The sequence below is a fragment of the Nothobranchius furzeri genome, chromosome 1, assembly GCF_043380555.1.
Source record: "Nothobranchius furzeri strain GRZ-AD chromosome 1, NfurGRZ-RIMD1, whole genome shotgun sequence".
Classification (NCBI taxonomy): Eukaryota; Metazoa; Chordata; class Actinopteri; order Cyprinodontiformes; family Nothobranchiidae; genus Nothobranchius; species Nothobranchius furzeri.
Genome location: NC_091741.1, coordinates 58590166 through 58606497, shown reverse-complemented (window position 1 = coordinate 58606497; position 16332 = coordinate 58590166).

The window sequence follows — 16332 nt, the reverse complement described above, 5'->3', positions numbered from 1 at the left end:
ACTAACAAAATCTTAGAAAAAATAGATCTAATGTTCAATAACCCACATTTAAGTTTCCTAATTTTCTGCTCAGTTGAATTTGTTCTAATATTTATGAGATTTCCATGATTTGCTTTATAAAGCCTGATATTTAATCTGTGTGATTTTGGCCGTGGGCAGGACACTGTCTCTATGGGGTAGTGGGTGGGTAACAGTACAGAAGCTGCAGAGGGGTGTGTTAAGCTACGACTCTGCTTCCTGGTCTGAACCCTGGGTTGTCATGGAGGACTAATAAAACTGGCCATGTTTCTAGAAAGAAGAGCTGCTCCATCCAAAGAGGGATGAATGCCATCTCTTCGCATCAGACCAGGTTTTCCCCAAAAAGTTTTCCAATTATCAATGTAGCCCACATTGTTTTCAGGACACCACCTAGACAACCAGCAGTTGAAGGACAGCATGCGGCTAAACATGCCGTCACTGGTCCGATCAGGCAGGGGGCCAGAGAAAATTATGGAGTCCGACATTGTTTTGGCAAACTTACACACCGAAGCAACATTAATTTTAGTGACCTCCGATTGGCATAACCGGGTGTCGTTACCGCCAGCGTGAATAACAATCTTACTTTATTTACGCTTACCCTTAGCCAGCAGTTTCAGGTAAGATTTAATGCCGCCCGCTCTGGCCCCAGGTACACATTTAACTATGGTTGTTGGAGTCTCTAATGCCACATTTCTGACTATGGAGCTGCCAATGATCAGAGTCGGCTTGTCAGTGGGTGCGTCACTGAGCGGCATAGGCGTCATTTTAACCGGGGACGCCGGGGACATGTCCCTGGCAAAATTTGTGATTGGCAGCTGTGTCCCCCCCCACACTTTCAAAAACGCCTGCTGATGAGGATTTTTGTTTTACCAGCTCAGATCTTATCCAGGGGTCGGCAACCTATTCCCATCAAAGAGCCATTATTACCCATTTCCCACAGTAATTCTGGACGGACCTTAATAAGCAGTGACTTAAGTGAAGCAGGCAGGTCGCGCTAGAAAATTTTGTTTAAAAAGACATCATAAATGTTTTCCCCCGTCATTTTTATTTATAAAATATGAAGTAAAAACTCACAATTTAATTTTCATTCATTTGTCATTAATATGTAGTCTACACCCGTGCGTTAAGTGGACCATCTTCCAGTAAACGCACAGCATCCAGCCCACTTCTCCAAATGCGTAAAATGTGCATCAGCCGCTAGTTAGGCGCATCAGCTGATCAGCCCAGACAAGAGCAGAGCAAATAGAGACAGAATAGAGGATGATTCTGTCTGGATGTGGATTGAGATTACATTTTACAGCAGCCTGATCATCATTTAAATATGTAAACCATCACCTGTCTTCTAGTCCATGCTATCAGCATATATTTTAATTGGTGTGTATGTGTGTGTGTGTTTTCCACTTCAAACACTGGTCTAACCAACCAGACCAGCGTGTCCAGTAAAGTATTAATGTTACAATTAAACAGTTTCCCTTCATGTAGGCTAGGAACATTTCACCTGCCGTAGCCCGACCGCTTCTGCTCCACACGAACTTTGTGCGTGATCAAATGTCTCTACGCATCATGCGTCTCCATATTAGAGACGGGAACAAGCGCTGTTCAGCCAGTTTCATAATTTCATAAAAAGAACATTTTTCCAAGTGACACATCCCTCAGAGAGACCGGGTTTCCAGACCGCTTCAGTGGGAGGAAATCAATGCATGCACCATGGTTCTGCGCTGCGCTGCGAACCCCTCAGATCTTCAGCTCACTGTCCACCGTGGGCGCTCCGAGCCACGCTGAACACAGTGTCCAGTATAAAGCTCTGATGTTCTGATGGGAATCTTTTACCTCCGCGATGTGCGTTAACAATTAAAATGTCAGCTCATCCATGTGCATCAGTGTGCGTGGGGGTAATTCTTTCAAACCAAGCAACATCCTTGAGTTCATCTGTCAAAATAAACAGTCAAATGGAAATATCTGTAACCTGCCGTGTAACTGTTTTGCCTTCTTGTGAAGATTGTTGCAAAGAGAAACAATTAAACTTGATTAACCCCAGAGCCACCCAGAGCGCATGTGGGAAGGTTCCTCCCACTGAAGCGAGTGTTTTCCAAACCCGGTCTCTCAGAGAGACTTGTCACTTAGAAAATGTTCCCTGATGATGAAACTTTGGCTGAATAGCGCTTGTTCCCGTCTCCAATGTGGCGACACATCCAGGAGCCTGTCTGAGGAGAATCCCAGAATCTCACATCCTCTTCAGCTCATAAAGCGCCTATGATTACGCACAAGCGTGACGCGTCAACCCGGTCTCACAGTAAGACCGGGTTGGACCTGTTCAGGTTTACGCAGACAATCTTTACATTTAGAATTGGCATACAGATGTAAAATTAATGCAGTAAAATATAAAGCATTTTATTTAAATATCCATTCATTATTTTACAAACACAGAGCCGCATCAGATGGATGGAAGAGCCGCATGCGGCTCCAGAGCCGCCGACCCCTGTGCTAGCCTACTTTATTGTCCCCAGCAATTTTTAAACCCCACTCAAGTGTATGGTTATTGTCCCCAGAAATTCTGGAAACAAACTGACGCCCTTGCTGAGCGGGGAAAATCTGTTAGAAACGTGGACGGGTTGGTGGTGGCCCACAGGCTGGGTTCTATGCTTCCTGCGTACCGTCACCCAGCCGGCCTGAGTCCCCGGCTGCTCGGGTTCTGCTGGAGGGTCGCTACGGGGTGGTTCTAAGCTAGTTAGCCCCGCGCTAGCTAAGTAGCTACGGCTGTTTATGGGCTTTTCAACAGCGCGGAGCCGGGCTTCCAATTCCGACACCCTTGCCTCCAAAGTTACAAAAATGCTACATTTATTACACGTACCATTATCACTAAAGGAGGCAGAGGAGTAACTAAACATCTGACACAGAGAGCAAGAGATAGGGGACGGAGAAGCAAAGACAGAAGTAGCCATAGCCGTGCTGAGGCTAAGCTTACTGGAGAGCAAACTATTCAACACCAAATAAACTGAGTGCAAACTCAAATGGTTCCCTAAAAGCTAGGTGGAACAACAGAAAATGGGTGTTTTAGCATGCTTATGTGCTACAATAACTCAGAGATATCCTAGTACAGAGAAATTAAATCTGTTTTCGCGAGCCCCAAACACCAAACAGCTACACGTAGTGCAACACTGAAAACAGGAAATTCCTTACCGCCAGGAAGGAGCAATCTGGCCAGCCTCCGATGTATATTGGCAAGTATCTGGTGATATATACGATATAATATGTTGTGATACTAAATGCCAGACAATGTCTACAATTTTAAGACTGAATTTAATTAAAGGAAAACTAACAACAATAGTCCAAAGTGGTACATGCTTAACATGAGCTCTCTCACCTAAAACAAGTGTCAACATTTTAATACAGGAAATGAAAATTCCCTTGTGTTGTTCTGTCAGAATGAAGGCAGTAAATACTGATGCCAACAAGTGGTTGGCGTTTGAACTGCACCACATAAAAGAAATTTTTTACTCGTAAATTATAATTTTAAACTTATGGAAGCCCAAAAAAACGCCTCAAACATATAAGCACGAACATCAACAGTTCACAACATGAGACACGAGAGGAAGGCGGGGGGGGGGCTGGGATCCTGTTTCCCCAGAGAGAGCAGCCCTGTATGGCGCTCAGCCACTGTAGCCACAGGTGGGAGGGAGATCTTGGGAGGAGCGCAGAGCACATTGACACCTGCAGGTTGATGACCTCGCCAGGCTGAAGTCCACCAATCCGAAGGCGGGGTGGTGGTGGTGGTGGTGTGTGTGTGGGGGGGGGGGGGGGGGGGGGTTGTCGTTGGCATTCACAAGGCTGCCATGGCGTCAGATTCAGATAACAAGACTTTGCTTGGGTCAGGCAGAGATAATTTTCCTCTCTGCCTTGAAGTCTGTAACTGATCATTCAAGTCCTCCAGTGAAGCCAATTCAGGTTTTTAAACATCTCCACACTGTCCAGTAACCCTCTCCGAGATGACATCCATTTTGCGTACTGATACCGGTAACGCAGCTAGGACATTGTCCAGCTTACGATTCACCTCGAGTAACGTCCCAGTCTCTAAGGTCCCCACATGAACTGTGCTTTCCGTGGGTGTGGGTCGCCCTCCAATCGCACCCGTCTTCCCAAATTTCCAGAAAACCAGATATCCTCCCACTCCATTCAGAAGAAATCCAGTGATCATCAGGCCAAATTTCCACACATCTTCGACATCCTCAATGGACAACTGAGAGAGGCATACGATCTTCCACTCCCTCCAGGAATCGAGCATATATCCCGCTGCGTGTGTCCCTTGCAGGCAAGTGGGAGCCCCCTCCTCCTGTTCTCATCGTAGAAAAAATTTTATCAATCGCATTGAATGACCAATTAATTAAATCCATTCTAAAAAATAGGGTTTCTCAGAAGAAATGCAGAGAAGCGCTCTGTGGGCAGACAGGACGAAGAGCCTTGGGAAAAAAAGATAAGGGAGCAAAAGCAGAAGCGTCTGTACTCTGCGAGTGCCGGAATTATGAGACATTATCTCACAATTATGACTTAGTATCTCATAATTAGGACTTAGTTATCTCATAATAACTAAGTAATAATTATGAGGTAGATAACTCATTACTATGTCTTAGTATCTCATAATTAGGATTTAGTTATCTCATAACAACTAAGTAATAATTATGAGATAGCTAAGTCATAATTATGTCTTAGTATCTCATAATTAGGACTTCGTTATCTCATAATAACTAAGTCAAAATTATGAGGTAGATAACTCATTACTATGTCTTAGTATCCATAATTAGGATTTAGTTATCTCATAACAACTAAGTCATAATTATGAGACAGCTAAGTCGTAATTATGCCTTAGTATCTCATTTGTAAGTGATACTATTTCATAGTTATGACTTTGATATCTCATAATTATGACTTAGTTATCTCAAAATTATGATTTAGTATTTTATAATTATGAGATAGCTAATTATGAGACATTATATCATAATTATGATTTAGTTATCTCATAATTAGGAATTAGTATTTCATAATTAGGATTTAGTTATCTCATAACAACTAAGTCATAATTATGAGATGGCTAAGTCGTGATTATGTCTCAGTATCTCATTTTAAGAGATACTATCTCATAGTTATGACTTTGATTTCTAATAATTATGACTTAGTTATCTCACAATTATGACTTAGTTATCTCATAAATATGACTTACTATCTCATAATTATGACTTAGTATCTCATAATTATGATTTAGTATCTTATAAATATGAGATAGCTAATTATGAGACATTATCTCATAATTATGACTTAGTTATCTCATAATAATGATTTAATATCTTATGATTATGAGATAGCTAATTATGAGACATTATCTCATAATTATGACTTAGTTTCTCATAATTAGGACTCTCTCATAATTAGGACTCAGTTATCTCATAATATTTAAGAAATAATTATGAGGTAGCTAAGTCATAATTATGTCTTAGTATCTTGTTTTAAGAGATACTATCTCATAATTATGACTTAGTTATCTGATAATTATGAGATAGCTAAAAATGAGACATTATCTCATAATTATGAGATATTTTTTATCTGAGTGGCAGGAATGGGCTTCCATAAAAACTCCATAAACAGCTTTTAAATATTGAATCAGCATTATAACAGGAAATATGGTGAAATTTCAGTTTGTCATTATATTCTTACATCACTATAAATAAATAGACAGATGGATAATTTTGTACACATGTATAAGTATATTAATTTATCCACTTTAGATTTTTGAATTTCTAGCTGTCGTTTTGTTAATATCTAGTGAGGGGGTGTATGGAGTTCGTTCCAAATTTGGAGAGGTCTCCGTGGATCATTTTGGCCTTGAGCACCTGCAGCTGATACTAGGAAAATGTTAATTATCTCTCCAGCCACATTCAACATTCACAGTCCTGTCACATTCACACTTTCAGTTATGTCTCTGCGCTTCCTTCTTTCTGCTCCAATTGGGAATTTTGGACTCAAAGATACACAATCTCCACACAGAATCGCCCATGCCTTTGACAGAAAGTCCTCCAGGTACTTGCACACACACTCACTGGGCCTTCTACAGTGTGGTACTAAAAATGTGTTTTGTTAACACAGAAGAATTCCTTTGAATTCCTATTGGCATATCTTCTGACGGGATTTTATTTTTTTTTTAAGATTTGGGAATCCGAGCGCTGCTTAAAACATTACATATGATCTCCAGAATGCCTTCCTTTACCTACCCTGGCCTTTAACCTGGAGTAGGATACCACAGCTCTAATAGCTCTTCAGTCTAGACCTGCAACTGGTTAGAAATCCTCACTGTTGCTCACTTCAGCTGAAATTATTAGAGACGTACCTTACTGACCACATCCTCATAACTCAGCATCCTCCCGGTAATTCTGCTCTGGATTTAGTATCACTGTGTGCGCGATAAGAAGTTAATGAGGGTGATAAAGAAACTAAAGGCCTTCATACTTCCTGAGTGATCAAGGGAGCCACTCAGATTTGTCACAAGGAGCAGGCTTCCTCACAACGCAGCACCGTCAGCCTCCTGCACCTCTGACAGCCCGGCTCTTTGTGTTTTAGAGGAATTTTCCTGTTTACAACAGGAGTCAGGAACAAAGAGTGTTTGCCCCAGTGCTTCAACTAAATTCCTGATTTGATTCAACAACTATGATTCATTTTTGCCGCATCACAAATAAAGCACACAGGATGTGGCAGCCAGTCATCAGCCTCCTGTGATGTGTGGCTGAGAGTGTATGAACACCTGCTGTCCACATGCTTTATGGCTTTGGCTCAAACTCATAAATACTTGTTGGTTTTCTAGTGGAGACAAACTGATTGACCAAAGCTTGAAGTTTCTCTTTGATGTGGTATTTTTTTGGGAAATATTTCACATTTGTTAACGTCTTTGAGACTTAAGGAATGACAGAACTGCCACCACACTGCTTCTGAGAAGATAAGCCTGTGACAATGATATGGAAAGGTTCTAATTAGGGGCAGTCTTCGTTCTCACTGAACAGTAGCACAAAGATTTCAGAGAAGTGTCTGCTAGAAAGGACACAGATTCTGACAAAGTTCCACAAACAGGGAGAGGAGATTTTAGTTTTTTATCTATCCAGGTGAACTGACGGAGAACCAACTGTCATTGACAAATAAGGCTGTAGTAGGTAAAGGAAAACAAAACAATCTAATATAGAAATGGGTGCTGCATTTGCAGAACGTTTGGGAACCTAAGTGTGAAACACAACAACATAATTTTGTATAATTTTCAAAACAGCTTTAAATGAGGATGTTAGATTTCCCAAAAGGCAACAAATTTCTATGAACCAACACAGACAGGCTGACTTTAAAGATCTAAATGTTGAATCTCAAGTCCTTTTTCTAATAAATATCAAGGATTTCTTGAATTTCGTACATCGTGAAAGCCTTAAAGAAAGAAACTTCCGATGTACTGAAAATAAATCCAACCTCTTTCTAAATGCTTTTGGGACCAATTCTGATTAGATTTCACCAAAGCAAAGACAGAAAACAACATTTAGTCTGAAACTTCAACAAAGGGATGGATTGCTCAGCAGGGTCCCAGAAGTGGGCCTTTAAAACCAAACGCTGGCATCTTCCAGCCAGAACTGAGTGCTGGCATGGCCTAAGGGAATGTTAACTCTCACCTGTGATGTATTAAGCTGTATTCCTGACTGCTAGCAAAATAGTAAAGCTCGCGTTTTTACCCTTAGGTTATATTCTCATGGAGTGTTTGAGTTGCAGCCCGTGTTTAGATCTTTTTCTTCTTCTATTTCCTGCTTCTCCCTTTCTGTCAAAGCCCCTGCACAGCCAACATACACGCCTGGTTGATATTGATGGATAGAGACAGCTGCAGTGCAAATACGAGAAATATTAACACACACACATACAGCAGAGGCTCTGTAGAGGGTGCAACCAGAGCTAGGAGCAGATTAATGACTTTACTTCCCAATTAGCCCAGGATGTAGGAGAGGAAATGACTCGGCCTGGCCTTCTGCTTCCTTTCCTTGTGTGTGTGTGTGTGTGTGTGTGTGTGTGTGTGTGTGTGTGTGTGTGTGTGTGTGTGTGTGTGTGTGTGTGTGTGTGTGTGTGTGTGTGTGTGTGTGTGTGTGTGTGATCTAATCCTGAAGTTTTTGTGGCTGTTTGCAGACAGCTGCCGGTGGCCAGTAGCTGTCACATGTTTCCTTTAATTCTTGTTCATGTGGTTTATGCAGATCTGGAGGCTCAGAAGCAGGGTGGTGTGTGTTTGGACCCTTTAACACACACACACACACACACACACACACACACACACACACACACACACACACACACACACACGTACAGCTACATTGTGTAAATCCATACAATAATTATGGGTTTATCTTTTGTTTCACTGCGAGTTTTTCAGAATGACGTTAGAGTTGTTTTTCCACTGAAATTCATGCACCCTCGCCCTTTCTGTCTCCGATAATGATGCACAATCACCAATGACCAGAATAACAGAAATATTCCAGGAAATGATTAGGCAGTGACCCAGCAACTTGGAATCATAGCCCAGATAAATGGAATGCAGATCCTCATTAGAGTCCTGAATAAAAGTGTGTGCTTGCTTTGCTATGACAACACAAAACCACTGGCATGAGCAGACGAAGCTGAGGCGTTGTGCGGGTGTCGCGGTAAATCAGACCCCCATGTACACAATGCTCGCTTGTTAGGGGATCATAAATATGCAGCACCTGTTGAGGCAGCTGGTCTGACTGATATTGGTCCTTTGGAATATGTAACAACAAAGCCTTCATCATTGTTAAGAGAAAAGCATTCTGGGAGCTCAACATATGTTCATGTTATGTTGCTGCACACAACCAGGCTTCGATACACACGTCGTGTTGTCTTTTTGGGGTTTCTGACCCAGACTGGAAATGATGTGAAGACATGTGTGGTACAGGAATGGCATGTTGCATCAATAATGTTTAATTACTTTAATTAGCAGCCAATCCAGTGACATCACAACACATTCTCACACCCAAAGCGTCAAAATATGACGCTTGTGACCAAACCTCAATATATGACGAGTCGGCATGCCCCAGCGTGTCAGGAGACGACGATCAGGGACACGCGGCCCCGCTGGTGTCATTGTTTGACGCCCGCGGTCACACGGACATTATTCGACTATTTAACCTTCCCCTCACCCCAATCCTAACCTTAAGGTCAGTAACTGTGACCTTAAGGTTAGGATTGGGGTGAGGGGAAGGTTAAGTAGTTCACAAGTCGTTCTAATGTCCATCTCACCACCGGCGTAGAATGCCGACACTCAGGGACGGCGCGTCATCAGCGTGTCCCTGATCGTTGTCTCCTGATGCGCTGGGCATCCCGAATCATCATATATTGAGGCTTGGTCGCACGTGTCATATTTTGACGTTTTGGGTGTGAGAATGTGTTGGAATTCTATAATCAGAATCGGTGCATTTCATATTTAAAAACAAAAAATAATAAAATAAAATAAAAACATGAATAATATAACAGATATACATTAACCATTTTGTGTGGGTGTTGAGCAAAGAAAGTGAAGGTTAATATCTGGCATGTTGTAGGTTAGATTGATGAGCTAACGGCTAGTCTAAGGCGTTCTGCCATTTTAAAACAACTCTAATAATTTATTAATCAATTATTAATAATACTTATTATTATTTTTATTCATTAAACATTATATTTACACCACCACAAAATATTCTTTGATCAGAATACTCTGATGTCATGTTACCCACAATGCACAATGTGAATCTTTGCCACATTATCAATAATGCAAACAATACATTTCACTCGTCTGAGAGAAGTCCTGAAAAGTCGTTATTAGGAGGCATATTTAATATATTTGACAAAAATAAAACAGTCTACTGATTGTCTGTTGTGTTTATTGTGATCTGAGAAGTTGAAAATCATTTACTTCAATAAAAAATCTAAAAGTAACTATTTATTTATTTAGTTCAAAGTTCTTTTTCTGAGTTTTAAAGAGTACTCTGGTTTGTAGATTTTAACTGTGCTTTGAAATTCAAATGCACCATGAAGATGACCTGAATCTGATTTTTGAATAACATAAAAATGTTTTTATTTTCATGTAACTCATTTACATTAAATACTTGGATGAGTGGGTTGATCAACTATGTATCTATTTACACAGAGTTTTGTGTTTATTTGCAGTAAACCTTAACTGCAGAACTAATATTTCTGACAAATCCATAATATTGGATCTCAGTAATCATCAAGGCAATGGAAACAATTGCACTGAAAATGCACTTAGGCCCATTCTAATACCATAAACTTTTGGCATTTAAGTTGTTTTAACATGTTTTGTAACTGGCCTCATTGTGACCAGATGTCACCTTGTTTGATCAAAGCTACCGTATTTTCACGACCATAGGGCGCACCGTGTTATAGGGCGCAGCTTCAGTTACGGGTGTCTTTTTGGTATTTAACACATACAAAAGGCGCACCGGGTCATAGGGCGCGGGCGCGGTAAAACGTACAGGTAAAACGGATCTGTGCGGGCTCGGGACTGGGATCATATCAGTGCAAACCAGACATTGTGAAAATTGTAAACAGCCATAAGCATGTTTCACTTTACTGGTCTAGTCCTGGTTCAGACCTGGTTTAGAGCGCACGTGCATTTCCTCATTGCGTGCGCTGACGGCTCGTGCTCTTCTTATGCGCTGATGCGCTGTGTTGAAGTTCAGAATGTGTTTACTGGTAGTTGGTGGATTTAACCACATAAACTTTCCACATGAACAAAATCATATGTGTGTTATTAATAGGCCTAAGAAAATAGTGTGTTTTGAATTGTGTTTCATAAAAAAAAGGCAGCGGGAGCAAATATGAGTTTGGTTGTGCTTTATTTGAGTGCTATTAATTAATCAGCAAATCCATCAAAGTCCTCATCTTCTGTATCTGATAAGAACAACTGGGCTAGAGTACAGTCAAACACGCCAGGTTCTCTCTCGTCACAGTCAGAGTCTGTCTCGTTGCTGTCCGCCTCCTCGTGAATGATGCCGGCTTTTGCAAAAGCCCGAACAACAGTACAAGTAGACACATTAGCCCAAGCATTTACAATCCATTCACAAATTGTGGCGTAACTCGCCCGGCGTTGCCTCCCAGTCTTCGTAAACGTGTGTTCGCCATCTGTCATCCATCGCTGCGCCACCGTAGTCCTTGCTCGGATGGAAAGATGACGGCGCTTCATAAAACGAAAGCACCAAGACGGACCTCCTTGAAAATGTTCAATGTTCATTTCTTGTGCGAGCGTCACTGCTCTCAGACGAATGGTGATGGTAGAGACGCTTCTCCCAGCTGTCCTCTGCTCGTTAACCCATTGCTCGAGGCGGTCTTCCAGCTCAGGCCACCTGGCTTTGTACCCGCGGAAACACAGCTGCGTCTTCTTTACTTGTCGGACTTTATTTTCCAACTTCCTCCACTTGCGAACCATGGACTCAATGCTGAATTCTCTCACCGCTGCTCTATTCCCGTGTAGCTCCGCATAGCTGATTGCTTGCAGTTTAAACTGTGCTTCATAGGCGTGTCTCTTAGCAGGTACCATTCTCAGGGTGGTCAGAACAATGTTCAGCGTAGTGCGCATACCTGCCCATTTGAACTATTCGGGGTCTGTCTTCGCTCACGTCCGCACGTTCACGCCACGCCCCTTGTCTTCTACTACGTTCACGTCTCACAGCAACACAATAGGCGCACCGCACCATAGGGCGCGGCGTACATTTTGGAGAACATTTAAGACTTTTAGGTGCACCTTATGGTCGTGAAAATACGGTAATCGGTTTCTTCAAACTGAGGTTGTTCAGTAACCTGTCGACGTCAATAACAGAACAATTCTTCTTAGGTTCTCAGTTATCCAGGTCATGGAAATCCAAAAGGGTTTCTACCACCTGTTTCCAACACGACTGGATTCACCGGCAGCACCATGGATGCACCATGGGCTCCCCGGTATCACCTATCATTGCCATCATTTACCTGGAGGAAGTGGAAACCAGAGCACTGAACTCCTACACTGGAACAACACAAAGCCACTGGTTTGGGTATGTGGACGACACATGGGTTCAAAATTCTCATGCAGGAAGTAGAAGACTTTACCAAGCACATTAATGCCGTGGGCAAGAACATCAAGTTCACCAGGGAGGTTGCCCACAGCATTGAAGTCTACAGGAAATCAACTCACACAGACCAGTATCACCCACTGGAGCACAGGACTTTCCACCATCAGGCTGAGAACATTCCCACAAAGACTGAAGGAAAGCAAAAGGAACAGAAACTGCAGATACCCTGACCGGGTCTTTGTGACATCGACCACAAGTCTGGAAAGAAATCCAAAATAGTAAAGAAAAGGACAACAGGCCCAAAGGCACCATCATCCCATACGTGACAGGAGTCTCAGAGAAACCAAACACAACATCCCAGTAAACTTTAGACCCAACAACACCCTCAGACAGAAACAGGTCCATCCAAAAGAAAAAACACCCAAGCAGATGCTCAACACAACGACTCCCTCTCAATAGAGGCTAACGACTCATCAGGGGATGGAGAGGCAGGGTATTCAGAGTGAGTTTCTGCTCAATAAAATAAAGACAGCTACAGCTTATAAGCTTGACTCTCCCTTATTCCATTTAGAATTGACGAAGCTCCTCGGATGAAAAGCAAAACGTCTCCAAGAAACCAAAGACGTCCAGTTACCTTCATTTGAACCCTTTTGGATCACTCTTAAAGCTCATTAAATATCATCAAACTTAGTCAATAAAACTCCATACAACAAGTTAGAAATTATTCAATAGAAAAAATATTTATTTGTTCCCTTTTTGTCAAATATTATTAGATAAAAATAAGCATTCATGCAGCTATGAAAACAAACCATGTCTGAATAAAATGAGTCTAAAAACGAATTTTAGTCTGAATCAAAACACATCAGTCAGCTGGCTGCCAGCTCTCTGGGTGTTCCTGCCTCCAGACAAACCATTCTTACAGCATATTTCATTCAATTAAAGGAATGACTAATATGAGGTTCCTGCACTCTTTTTGAATATGAAAAGTATTAATTTGGGGAAACAAATCGCTGCTTAGAGCATGGCAGTTATTTAAACCCTTGATACCTGTTGGACGCTGGAGCTTCAGTCTGCTTTGGTTTGACATTTAATCAAACAAAAGCTATATTAAAATATCAGTGTGCCAAGAAGGTTTTTTCAATGACATCTTATGAAAAAAGCTCAAAGACAAAACTAATTTATGACTATTTATCAGATAACGTAGAGTTTAGGGTGAGCCTCCGTCCTCGTGTCACTTCCTTCCCTGTGTTTTCTTTTCTCCCACCCCCCTGCAGGCCTTCTCCAAACTGCCAAGGATCCCAGTCACCCATGTGCTGTCTGCTTGACAGCGCTCTATCTTCCTTTCCTCCGGTTGCCATAGATACCGACACTAGTGGAAAAATACAAGAGAGTGGATTGTCTGGGAAAAGGACAATGCTGATAGAACTGGTGGCTTGTGTGAAAATATGTTGTTTCACTATGATGATGTTCGTTTAAAATTAACTGGAGTAAAAAATGAAACAAAGACATTCATGAATTAGCAAATTTCTAAAACCCAGATATTTGAAGGTATTTTCTGTGTCAGAGTTATAAAAAAATCACAATCTCACCTTCTCAGTGGCTTGGTGGTAGAGTGTCTGCTCTGGGAGTAGGAGATTGTGGTTCAAATCCCAGTTGGGTCATATCAAGACTTTAAAAATGCCTCCCTGCTTGACACTCAGCTTTGAGGGGTTGGACTGGGGGGTTAAACCACCAAATAGTTCCTGAGCACAGCCACTGCTGCAGCTCACTGCTCCCCACAGGGATGGGTCAAAGGCGGAGATGAATTTCACCAGTGAGTGATGGTGAGTGGGATTTTAACTGTATTATGTTCTCCAGCTAACGGCTAGTCCGAACGCAAAAAAAAAGTATGGTTGTTTGAATTTCATAAAATGTTTGTATAAACAGTGATGTTTGACGAGCAGAAACCTCCATCTTCACCCATTTTCATGTTAAAAAAAAGCTACAACTTCCAAAATTTCACCAGTTTATACAAACATAATGGTAAAAACTGTTCTGTGACCTTCATCATTTACAAGCATGCTTTCCAACGGTCATTACCATTAAATATATTGATTTTTGGCTTGTTGCTGTGGTTTGTTTGTTTTTTCATTAAATTTTTCAAATTTAATTAGATGAATGTGTAACGCATTATTTGACCGTTAACATCTGTGTGTTGCATTGATCAAGTCTTTACTATTTTGAAAGGTGAATGTCTGACTGTGTGTGCATGGGACTGATTGTGTTGTAAAGCACCTTGGGGGGTTGTAGAACCCTAGAAGGTGCCAAATAAATGAAGTCAGTTTATCATGTATTATTTTACTGTGGTTGGTCTGTCTTTCTGCCAAAGGTACTTTGATGACCTAACAGTAGAAATGATCTGGTAAATATAAAAGATTCTAGCTGCAGGTTTATCATACGTTCCTTACCCATTCATCTCAACCTCTAACTGTTTTCCTTTTTGTTTGCAGGAACATTTCTCATCATTCCAGAACTTTCCCTCCATCCTGGCTACGTCTCTGTCCCATAGAGCCTTCCTAACTGCTGCTCCTGAAATATTAGATTCTGTCACTCCCTCTTGTTTTGATTGCACGTAACATATCTTTTAGATTCAAGGGTGTGTGTGTGTGTGTGTGTGTGTGTGTGTGTGTGTGTGTGTGTGTGTGTGTGTGTGTGTGTGTGTGTGTCAGCAGATCCCTGAACCCCACATGGATGCTGACTGCTGTCAGGCAGTGTTGTCCCATTACATCGGGCAATGGCAGGTCATAACTTTCCTTTCCACTACCTTCACCGACACGAGAAATGAGCACGGGCTTTGAACTGCTGATTGTAGCATTTAATTCTGTGACAGAAACAAAATTGGTGCAGGCTAATCCCTGTGATCTCTCACCGCTGCTTTGACTGGAGGAACAGTTTGAAACAAACTTAGCATGCTGCTAGAAACACATAATCATGTTGTGTTGACTTTCGCTGCTAAAGACCAACTAACGCATTTGCAACACAACTAAACCATCAAAGAATTCTCACGTTTATGCAGTTATCTTTTCTCTCCAGGTAGCAACGTGTTGCAGTACTATTCAGGCTAAAGCCCTGAGCAGCGAGTAAGCAACAGTAAAGCAAACATGAAACAAAAGGCAAAGGAGAAAACCTTCTTCAAGTTTATTCAGATGATATGTTTTTTAGTATTTGCTCAAAATGCTAATTTCACAGGGATTATCCCAACAATGAGTGAATCTGATTTAAATACACTGGCTCCTTTGTTGCATCTGGTCGGATTATCAGATAACAGAGTGACACTTGGTTTCAACCATGAAAGCTATTGAGTAATGGGATGCTGATTGCAAAGTGAAATACCTGCATTTTCTCACGCTTCGCTTTCTGTATTTTGAATTTTTTTAAAGGCATTATTTACCACGGGCGTTTAGGAAATTAAAACATTTCAAGCAAATGTCAAATTTCAGGTCTGAATAACTAATTTAAATCATTTCTAAATAACACGTTAAATATCAAGTCAAAATATATAAAGTTACATCAAACTGTTGAAATCTTGTAATAATTATGAAAATTTAGACTCAGAACTGAAGAAATGTCTTCTGTTGTGTGAGGTTAGAATTATGTATCAGTGTTCCAGTCTGAGTTCCTGCAGAATATTTATGAAGGCTTCCTGTTTAAAGGTGTAGTTCACTGAAAAGACATGTTTTAATGATTATTTTTATTATAATCAGTCATTCTGAGTTTTTCATGCAGAAAATTGTCTTCTACACCTATCTCCTGCATTAGCTTCTGATAGAAAATAGATGAGGAAAATCTAGGATTTGAAAAGTCTGATCACTCTATGTCACACTGTCACATAACATTTGTGGACTCACGATGAGGAAGGCTGTTGTTGTTTTAGCATTCAGGAAACAGCAGAGAATGTCTTGACTAGTAAAAGCTAACCGTTAGCATTAGCAACTCCACCACACAGCCGAACTCCCTTAGGCTTGTGTTATTTGTGGAGATAAAACATCAACTTTGCAGAGGAAATGGAGTCAGTGGTAGAGTCGTGTTGCTGTTAGCCAATGAGCAGTGAGATCTCAAACTTTTGTGTTAATTGGCTACTTCAGTGTTACTGCAGTCCTAAGTTAATTTGCAACATTTATGTTTAGATTTGGATACTGAAATGACTTTACTAATT